Genomic DNA, 11,420 nt, shown 5'->3' with positions numbered 1-11,420 from the left:
TTTAGTGACTTCTTTTTCAATTTCATTTCTGTGTGTGTGTGCATATAAACTTCAATAATGTGTTTTTAAGAATTTGGACCATGAATAAAGAGTAAAAAATTTAGAAGTGTTTATTAAATCAAATATTCCAAATGTAAATTCCATGTTCAAAACTGGACTTACTCTACGATTGTTTTGTTAAAAATAAAACTAGATTTAAAGCAGAGAACATTCAGCAGACTGTAAAAAGTTTGTAGTTGTTGACTGTAGCAGCAGGTGATTAAGAAAGTGTTCTGAAACTACTTTGCATGGGCCTCCAAATTATTCATTATTTGAATCAGGCCAGTGTGTTCAGCTTCCATGGACGAGCTTAGTATCATTGCCAAAGTAAAGCTGGCATCTTGAGAGCTTATTGAATCATACTGTGTTGCTGTTTAGAATTTTGCAAAGTAAGAAAGAATAATTATTGAATATGGGAAAGAACTTGCCTGTGAAAATAATTTTTTAACTCTAAGAACACTATTCCTCTAAGAATAGTGTTCTGTTTTTGATACCTCATATTTCTCTTGTATGTTGGAGGATATGCAGCCAAGCCTCCACACTCATCTTCCTGGAAACTTCCCCCATCTTCCTCTGGCTCATAACAGCTGGATTCCAGTACTATGTTAAAGGTAGTTTAACCTTCCGGGGAACTAATACTAAAAATATTTTTAATCACATTTTTCTTTTGAGCTCATCTTTAAAGGCACTTCATCAAAGTCAGCTAAAATAAAAGTTCTTACACTCTTTCTCTCTAGTTGAATTTTTCATAGATGCTATTTGGCTAGAATATTGAAATAAGGAACTATTTATTTAATGCTTTACATTAAAAACAATAATTTGCTTTCTGAAAGTGCAATATGCACAAATGGTGAATTATTTATAAAATTTATGTTGCCTGTAATATCACACATTATACATCCTTCAAGGATCACCAAAATGACTATCTAGTCCATCTTAATCCAAGTAGTAAGAAGCAACAAGATGGGACCTACAACACTGCATGGAAATTTCCTTAGCCAGAGGCATGTTTTCCACTTTGTGCGTTACCACAAGCAACAGTGTTACTAACTTTCTGTCACTACACAACAGAGATGCCTTTCCTCCAGTATCCAACAACATTCCCTCACTGCCCTTTGAGCGCTTCCAGCAGCCTTGTCAAAGATGGTCAGGCCTTCCTCAAAGTCTCTTCAAGGTCTTTTACATTTTTCCCTAACCCTCTCCTTAGATGCTTCCAGATTCTTCCTACTACCTTGTCCCAAAGCCACTGTTATATTTTAAACCATTTGTTGTGACAGCACACCACTTCTTCAAGCATGGAAACTTGTATCAGTTATTCATTCCTAGGCAACAAATCACTTCAAAACCAAGTGGCTTAAAACAACTGTATTGTTATCCTATATAATTTCTGTGGGTCAAAACTTTGGAGCACCTTCCTGGATGGTCCTTGTTTGAGGTCTTTTAGAAGAATGTATGTCTTGTATTTCAGTTAGTAAAGCAGTCACTTGAGAGTGTCAGCAGGGCTGGTGGGTATCTTTTTCAAGTTGGTTTAATCATTGGGCGGGCAGGATGGGGCTGGTTGCTGGGAGAGGCCTCAGTTTGTTACCACATGGATCTCTTGATAGGGCCTCACGAGTGTCTTGTGGCTTTGCAACGAGAGACAATTCTTCACAGGTCTCTCACATCCAGTGAGCAGAAAAACTGAAAACTCCCCAGGTTCTCAATTAGCTTTTCAAAGATGTTTGTGTAGCAAACAACTTTGGTACCTTGGTACATACAAACAGTCTCCCTTCGGAACAAATGGAAGTTTATTTTTCTTCTCCCACAAAATAAAGATAATATCTCCTAATGGGAAGATCAGGCAGGTTATTTGCCCATTGTAAAAAACTTGGTTTCCTACACTTCAGGTTCATCTCCTTTAATGAAACCTACTGTATGAATAAGTATCATCTGGTTTGCTTTGCATTGGTCAGTGGGAACTGGGGCTCAAGGATTGACACAGTGCTGTTACTTTAGGCACTTTCATTGTTTTGACCAGTAAGCTGCCCTTTGAGTGTGACCCTGGAGTCTCAAGCCTTCTACTACTACCCATGAAACTGTCAGAATGACTTGTTAGCCTGCAGATAGGGTCGTATCTCAGATCTTTTACAGTTCCTGACAGGCTGCTGGGCTCCCACAAAGTGTATGATCCAACAGGCCAGGACAGAAACTCAGATGACTCTTTTACCTAGCTGAGAAAGCCACACACCATCATTCCCACAAAGCTCTATTGGCCTGCCCTGATTTAATGTGAGAAGTGTCTAAATAAACCTGAAAATACCAGAAGGTGAGGATCATTAGTGTTATCTTGATACCTGGCCATCTCAGGACTCCGAAAAATTGTAAAAACTTGATCTCTGGAATAACGTATTATCTTTGTGTTTCTTGCAGAACTCTAACTAGTTTTTTTCATATATTATCTACTTAAAATATTTTTTTACTGAGTTGCAATTGCTTGGAAAATATTCTATATGGTGTAGGGGTCAGTATTTCCATATGAAACGTGGCGAGTAGACCTATAAAAATAGGAAATACTTCTTAGTGTAATTTGTTGTCTAATAAACAGAAGAAATCTAAGCATTGAATCAAAAGTGGTACACTACCCTTATAAAGATCCACAACAACAGATATGATTGGCTGATTTCGATTGGTTATTCTTTTTCTGCTTTAGCAAAATTCTCTCAACCGTATAACATTGAAAGAATAAGATTTGTGATCATATTTCAAACACTTGGCCCATACAAATTTGTTAAGAGTGAAGTAAGAAGAAAGGGGAAAAGGATAAAAACAGTGTAATTCATTAAAATAACTTAATTGGAAAATAACCAGTAAAATTAAATATTTTATTTTAAATGATTTTTTAATTTAAAATCATTTAAAAAATTATAGAATGAATCATTTAGGGAGAGAAAATAATTGGTATTAATTCCTTGATTGTGACAATTATAATTATGAAGTTCAACTGAATTTTTGTGGAGGTGTACTAAAATTTCTAAGAGCAAGTGAGGTTAAGTTGGAGACATATAGTGATTTTCCACTTTATGTACATTTAAATTGCAAATTCAACTTTGTAAATTAAGAGAAAGAAGAAAAGTGGTTTTTCACAAGACAAAGCCATTAGTTACAAGCCAATTACTTCTTTTGATGCGGAAAGAAATAATAACTTATCTCAACTCTAGGAAAAAATTGTTTAATGAAGTGAACTTCTTGAGATAGAAAATGATACCCAAACAATGGTACTCTACTTTGTATACAATTTAATGAACTATCAAGGTTAATTTTGACATTTGCAATCCTTTTGATAAATGTCTTTAGAATCTAATCACTGACTATGTTGCAGCCACACTATGAATATCTTTATGAAGTTTTAAGACAGAGGCAAAAAATAGAGATTAGAGTGTGGTGATGTTTTTCTTTTAAATGGGTGTAAATCAAACCACCATCTCCAAGTGTGGCCCCATTTCAGTTCATGGTCTCAGCTCAGCTACAGCACAGGCCAGCACAGGCTTCTCTGAGAAGCCGTGGCTGAGAAGGATCCAAAAGCCTGCCACAATCTCTACGGAAATAATTTCCAAATTCTTATGCAGTTATTATATTTCCTGGCCTGGGAGCATAATGAGTTTAAAGCATTAATTAGAAACACATTCCATCTTTTGCTTCCCATGGTTAAATTGTTTAATTAAAGACCTTGAAGCCTTCTGGGCAAAACAATCAGCACACGGTGTGATCATCTCCCTCTTATTCTCTTTGCTTTGAGCTTCTTCATCTTTTGGAACTTAATTCGTTTATTCTAAGACTGTTTGGCACTCTCCACTTAGACAGCAGTAGACAAAAGAAGTCAACAGTAGTTTGGCTTTGTAGATTCTCAGAGAGATTGATTTCTGATGTTTGAAGATAGTCATGCATTGCACAAATATTTATTGAGTGAATGCCAACTAAAGTTCCTGACACGATGCTGGATGTTTTGAAACAACTGATGAATCAGACGTAGCTCTTCATTTACGTGGGAAGAAGTGTTCGCACAGGAAGAGGAGATGACCCAAGGCAAAGAAGCAAGGGGTGAAGGGCCATGTCAAAATGTTAGAACAATGAAGTGAAGAAATTATTTCTTGATAGGAGGAATTAAGAAATACATATGGGTGAAGTAGGATTTAAGATCTACTAGAAAGGATCCAGGTGTGTAGAGGATGAGAAATAGTAGACCATTAAAAAATTAACAGAGAGAACAAATAGGCAAGGGAAATGAGATTTACCAAATCAAAGGCTGTAAAAGAAAATAATGGGAAATAAATTTGAGTGAAGATGAAGCAGGAAAGCTGGACTTCAAATTCTACAGGTAATAGGGAATCATTGAAGTTTCCTTTTTTCCTTTTTAAATAGGGATGTGACATAATTTAAATTTGCTTGAGTACAAGAGAGCGAGGGTAGTGAGACCATTTAGAAGGTCAAATCATGCATGGTCAAGTTAGGTCTTTTTAACGATGTGGGCTCTATTCCAAGGCCAGGAAAAAGGCATTATTAAAGAGTTATTAATTGAGAAGCTAGTTATTTAGATCTGTATTTTAAATAGCTAACTCAGCCTATAGGGCAGAAATTGGATTGGAAGGAGTAAGAATAGAAACAGACAAAAGAAACTAGTCAGTGTCTTATAACTCTTAATGTTTGCTCTTTGGTTTTTTTGTTGATCATCCATTTTAGACAATGACAACCCTTCTGGTTTAGTTTGGTATCCTTTTTCAATCATCTGTTTGATATCTACTTTCTGGTGTTTCAACTTGTTACTATAGTAAGAAATGTCCTTGTCTTGAGTAGAATCAATAGACTGCAGCCACTCAGATTATGGATTTCCCAGTAGGAGGATGAGAAGGTAGTTACAGAGAAATACTGCTATTTGTCATGTGTATTGTGGCTGTAGGTTTTTCTACGTGTGATTGTGTGTGTGTGTGTGTGTGTGTGTGTACATAAATGATGCCCATCTCAATGTTACCGTCACAGTGTTGAAGCCAGGGATAGGAGAGTATGAGGTGGGCCTGTGGACATAGGTGTGGGACAGAGGGAATCAGAATTCATGTTTTAGACTCAACAGTCTCAGGGAGCAAAAACTCTGAAACATTTCTCTGTGGGAATAAGTGGAGGGCAGACACTGTATCCACAATGAAAGAGCAATTTAATATGCTGCCAAACGGAGCACTCTGAACAATGGCAGACTGGAGAAGGAAACCTTGCTACAAAGAACCTTCAACAAAGCCTGTGGGGAAAAAGAAAAAGGGGTAACAGCGAGGCAAGTCAGAACATACATAGCCACTTCCTCACTTGTTTTCTTAACACCAGAGAACAGGCTGTTTGGTCAAAACTGTCACCTCAAGTGCCCCACGGGTAACCAGTTTTTATACCTTTGAGTTGGTAATAAGGGTAGTTGAACTAATTATAAATATTTCTTTTTGGTGAGTAGAAAGAAATCTTCTGGGGGACAAAAGGGTATAATTTATGGTATTCTTTGCTGGCCTATTTCAATATTGTTGTATGAATTCTAAGACTGTGACTAAATCAACATTGTATGAAATGCACTTTTACAAGTGACAAAACATGACATGGCAAGAGATGGAGTCTCTTATTCTAAGTTACACTGAGCAAATTGGTGTGGTACCATCCTCCGTACAATTTATGATCCAGTGAATGAGCGGGTTTGCCTTTGTGAGACTAAGAGACAAAGTTTAAAATCCAATAAAAAAGGAAAATTGATGGCATGGATGAGAAGATGGCTTACTACCAAAGTTAGCATGAGTGGCACTGTTTTTATGACTTGCTACTTATACTTGATCCCAAAGTTTACCATAATGAAATGTAAGAAAACATTTACAACATTCAGCTTATGAAAAGTACTTGCTTTCCTGAGATGATGTGCCTGTTCATGACACTGTGTTCAATGAAGCTATTTAATAGTAAGAAATCTAGCTTAGAAAATTATAAAACAAGGAGCCATTAAGCCCTAGTCTACAATCATTCCCCACACACTAGTAAACATTGTTCATGTCATCCAAAAAAAAATTTCACGTTTGTCACAGAATAATCACAAACCCAATTTCATGTTAAAAAGTAAATGTATTTGCCAATAATTATAGTTTGAAGTAAAAATAAAAACTCTTTAACTCTTTTAACCAGAAATGTCCCAATGTTTCAATATTTGCCTATATTGATTTTACATTTTTTTCTGGCATTTATTTATTAATTTATGTACGCAAGAAGTGTAGCAATTTTATCCATTGTCGAATAGCATAGATCCCTGTTCTCAAGAACACTTATTTAGGAAGACAAATTTATTAGAAAGACAAATATTTGCTCCTATACAAAGATATAAAAATGACGTGGTAGAGTATTTTCCACACAGAGTATATGTAGACATTTAAAAAATGACTTTACAAGTTGGTAGTCACAAAATAGTTACTGGGTTGTATAGCACAGCATGGGGAATATAAGCAATGATATTGTAGTAAACATGTATGGTGCCAGGTGGGTACTGCACTTACCAGGCAGAATGCTTCATAAATTATATGTCTAATCACTATGCTCTACACCTGAAACTAATATAAGATAATATTGAATTTCAATTGCAATTGAAATTTGAAAAATGATTTTAGCCTTTGAAGTTGGCTTAAACAGTTTTGCCTACTCTGAGGTTGAAAAAAGTTTCTCCTATATATTTTCATAGTACATTGCATTTTTTAATTTATATAATTAAGCTTGCTAGTCTTAATATAATTTAAAAGAGAAATTTTAAATGCCTAGCAGTTCATTAAGCACCATATGCTATTTTCTCCATCTAAAACAATGAAATAGACAATTATTCTATTCTTGGACATTTTAATTTTAATTATTTGTTATTTTAAATTATTTTTATAAATATTTTTGGGAGCTTTTCTGAATGTACTTAATTCATTTTATTAATCTGACTAGCTTTTCCAGTGACAATTAAACCATGGTTTAATTATTGAAACTCAAATTGGTCCGGTTACCTTCGGAATGTCATTGACTATAACCTCAGCTGGACTTGGCAACAGTGTTGCCAACAGAGCTAGCAACTCCTTCCAATTCAGCTTGTGGGTATTCCCAATTTTTACATTTCTCATCTACCAGAGGACTGGAAGATGAAAGCAATGAGATAAAGAGTGATATAAATTGCAAATACATGTTTTACTAGAGACTAATTGACTGGAAGTAGCAAAAGGACCACAAGATGAAAAGAGAACCATTTTCTCTTTTCTTGATTTCCACCATTGGGTGAACAAATAAGGGAAAATGCATTTTCAGATCTTAAATACCCTTCCTCATTTGATTCTGAGGGTATTTAACCACTTGATTGTTTGGTTATTATTGTTGTTTCTCACAAGGACCACTTAAAACTCTTATTTAAACTTATCTTCACAGGGGCAGTATTACGGTGTAGTGTTATAGTACCTGGATTCACATTGTCTGGATTTGAATCTCAGTTCTACAACTTAGTGTTGTGTTTGGTTCAGTCTCTTTATCTGTAAAATAGGGACATAGTTGTAGCTGTCTCATTGGACTGATGTAGGGATTCAGTTAGTATACGTAAAAAACCTTAGTCATGTCTGGCACATAGTAAAAAATTGATAAATATCATTATTGTTAATACTATTATAACCCCAAACCAGCCAATGTTACTTTATTGAGTGAAAAAGTGTTTTGAAGTTAGCTATATGAACATATTTTGGTATTGTCCAGGTGAAACTGATACAGGGTACAGCCAAGAGGGGGGCCCCCAAAAAGGATTTGGAGTGGTGTCCAGAACTCAAGGTATATAGGAAATATTGGAGAGATATATAAGATGTCCTCACCCCTTCCCCAACAGGTGTGAACTGGGGGAAAGGACACATGGAGCAGGAACATACAGGGCTGTTTTGTACAGCCACAGCCTTGCAGATAATCCATGGCGTGGTCATTTAACATATCTATAGCCTTTGGTGGGTCACTCAGATATGTTAAATGGCTGTGGCCATGCTCTGAGCCAGGGGGATGGAAGTGACTTCCACCCAAAATGTAACTGGGGGGCAGGTCCCCCGAGTTACAGTGCCTGCATGGGAGCTTGGAGAAGATTGGTTCCAGGACATGGGGCCATACCTGCCTGGACTCACAATGGCAGCCCAGTAAATTTGCAAAAATACAGGAATACTAGCAGGTGTAACTGACTGTGGGAGGAGTCGGAAATGGGGATATAGACAAAGATTGGTACATGGATTTAAACCCAGACATGGCAGCCATTGAAAGATAGTCACTCGGTTTGGGCAGAGTGTGGACCCCCTCTTGGCCAGGTGAAGGAAAGAACCACGTGGCTTTGCCAGAGTGGGGACCCCTGCAGCCATTTGAAGAAGAAAGCCATGCACTTTTGGTGGAGTACAGACCCCTGCAGCTTTGATAGCAGAGGCCCACGCGGCTTTGGGGTGCTCCCTTTGTCCTCATGACCTGGGAAGCAGGAGAGACTTTGCCTGGAAAAATGGGTACAAAGAACTCATGAGAACTCATGCCAGTGGACCATGAGAAGGTGCCACATGACTTTGGATTAATTAGAGATCCTGTCTGGACAGTGACACAGCTGGAGGACCAGAGGCCTGGAAACACAACGTGTGCTTTTTTCCCTGAGTTAAGATACCCTGAATTAGGGCAGGGGGAGAAGGGAGCGCTGTGTGCCGTAGGTGGATATCCTAAAGGACTTTAGGATAATTTTTTTATTTTCTTCTTTGATATTTTAATGAAGACGTTAGGTTACTATGTTAGGTCTGTATAGCATTAAATGAACATTTTCTTTCTTTTTCACAAATCTCTGGCATTGAGAGATGTCTTTCCAATTGGCGGCAGAGGATCGGGCACAGTAGGTGGTCTGGACAGTATTAGTATATCATCCTCTGGAGTCTGAGTCCCGATGCATCTGTTCTGTAACAAAACTATCAGCTCATTATTTTTTTAATTTCACATTCAACCAATTATGATCAGGTAAAACCATAACCTGAATGTCCCCTTTTAGCTTTATTTTTGTTTCTCGCATGACACAGCTACTACTTTAATTCATAGTATTTTATGAACATTTTTTTACCCATAAGTGTTTCAGCTCTTTGCAGTCTTAACCTCTTGAACGCAATTTTTTGATTTCTCGCTTTTATTCTTACTGTCTGAACAGAGCTAACACAAGTTAAAAAAATACAAGGATGTTTGAGTTGAACTTGAATTTTAATTCATGTCTGTCATTCATTACCAATGTATAACTTAGTGGACAAATAATTCAGTTGTCCTGAGACTGAAGAGCTTTAAATCTAAAACTATAAAACTAACTATATAGAATTATTGTAAGCATTAATTGTTATATATTTAAAATAATTAACAAGGTTATGGCACATTATAGATATTCAATGATAAAGTTAAATACAAACAGCAGAAAAGGATAATGTATTTTCGAAACATATAATACATAAGTAATAAAAATTAGAATAAAAATGAGATGTCACTTTTTACCTTTAGTTTTAGAAAACAAATAAATATTTCAAAATAAAACCAATCCAGTATGGCAGGGGGCTGGAGAAACTGGAAGTCTCACAAATTGTTGGTGATGGGGTAAAGCAAGTAAGAAAAGTCAGGAAATGCCACAGGCTGAGAATCCAGCAAGAGTCTAAGAATCCACAAGGGTAAATCAAAACCCAAGTGCAGGAAGAAGCTTGTTGACACTCTACTGAAGGCCACCTGAATTCTCTTTAAATCAATGGCTCCTCTCATTTCAATGTGAATGTGAATCACCAGGTGGTTTACTTAAAATGCAAATTATTGGATGTAGGTCCAACAAGCTCCCACAGGGATCCTCAGATCGCATTTGTATTACCAAGGCTCAAGCACTTCCTGCTAAAGCAGTGCTTTAAACAAGAGTAAAGAACTCATCACTACTGGGCCCCTCCCTGCTCTTTCCTACCGGGTCAATAGCATTCAAACTCAGAAGACTTTTTCTGGTGGATGACTCCATACTGTGTTTCAGAAGACAGCTCAACACAATGCCCCATCTCCTAGGTATAAATTGTTCTGTTTTACTTGCAACATATGCAAATGCGAAGCCACTTTTCACAATATCTTATCTAGGAGTTCTCAGACCTGAGTGTGCGTCCGTCCCAGAGATCTTGTTTAAAAAAACGATTGCTAGAAATAATACGCAAATTTTCTAATTCATTTAAGCCTGAGATGAGGCTTAAAATTTACACTTTTAACGAGTTCCAAAGTGATACAGGGACCGCACTTCAAAACCACTGTTTTATACGATAATTTATATGCAAGAAAATGAAACCCAAACAAGCAAACTCATATCAGTACCAAGTGTAAAAAAAAGTTTAGACTAATGCAAAGGAAATGTTTTTCTTATTTGAATAAATTAAACTGGAAGAACAGGTCCTTTCAACTCTCTGAGAAAAAAAAAGGGAAATGGGTTTGGAAACTTCAAAACCAAGGTCACTCCCTGGAAAATGTCCCACATCCAAGCTGAAAACAGAAGTGGGTGAAATATCTTAATCCCTTCTGAAGCAAGAGAAACATTGATTCATTAGATGTATTAAGCATTGTTCATAAAATAACACTTGATAAGAATCAGTCATTTGAACTAAAAAGAAGGAAAATATCTGACATGCACTCATATTAAAATATTTCATAACTGTTTCCTTAATAAGTCTTTAGATGAAGTATTCCAAATTTATCTAAAACTTTATGTAATACAAGAAGAAGGGAATTCTGTGATTTTTTTACCTTCCTCAACCATTAGGAGGACTAAAGTGGTAATGTGCTGACCAAGGAGAAACAAACGTAGGAATTCTGTAAGTAGTGATTATTTATTTATTTAAAGTCTTTGTGTGTGATTCTTTGGACTGACATATTGTCGCTGTTAGGACTATTCTTGGCAAGGCTTATCCAGAGGAGGATTTGAGGGAGTCAGTGAGCTTAGAAGTTACCACTGATCCTAAGATGAGTTTTAGGACACTTAATGAGAACATGAGTAAGCTCTTGGACAGTTTTAATTCTTTCTGTGCTTAATGTTAACTGAATTAAAAAATGAATCAAGCTTTTATCTAGTATGATTCACTGCAATAGACAATATCTGATTATAAAATTTCCTTTTAGATTTGAAATCCTTATATTTAAAAAAGGAATTAACACCCTACCTAGAGAAAACATTATTTATGCTTGGAAATATGAGTCAAGTAAGCCAATAATAATGACAAGTTTGTCCTCAAAAGTGCAATAGATTTCAGAGGATTTATTATGAATTTACTCGATAAAAAGAGCATCTTAAATTTAGAATAACTTTTCCCAAAGCAAGA

The 11,420-nt window shown here is 36.3% G+C and overlaps 1 long non-coding RNA gene across 1 annotated transcript; it reads right to left on the bottom strand.

Annotated features, from left to right (window-relative positions):
- Positions 1 to 1,453: 1,453 nt before the first annotated feature.
- On the bottom strand, positions 1,454 to 8,756 carry LOC118986812 (uncharacterized). The gene is made up of 3 exons (XR_005066450.1): positions 8,665 to 8,756; positions 3,609 to 3,611; positions 1,454 to 1,464 (listed from the first exon to the last, which is right to left on the bottom strand). It is a non-coding gene; the product is annotated as an uncharacterized LOC118986812 (long non-coding RNA).
- Between the last annotated feature and the right edge of the window lie 2,664 nt (positions 8,757 to 11,420).

Source organism: Sturnira hondurensis, unplaced genomic scaffold, assembly GCF_014824575.4.
Source record: "Sturnira hondurensis isolate 20B ecotype Veracruz unplaced genomic scaffold, ASM1482457v3 Scaffold0004474, whole genome shotgun sequence".
NCBI classification, from domain to species: domain Eukaryota; kingdom Metazoa; phylum Chordata; class Mammalia; order Chiroptera; family Phyllostomidae; genus Sturnira; species Sturnira hondurensis.
The sequence above is the reverse complement of the archived record's forward strand: the minus strand, read 5'-3'. Positions and strand labels throughout refer to the sequence as shown.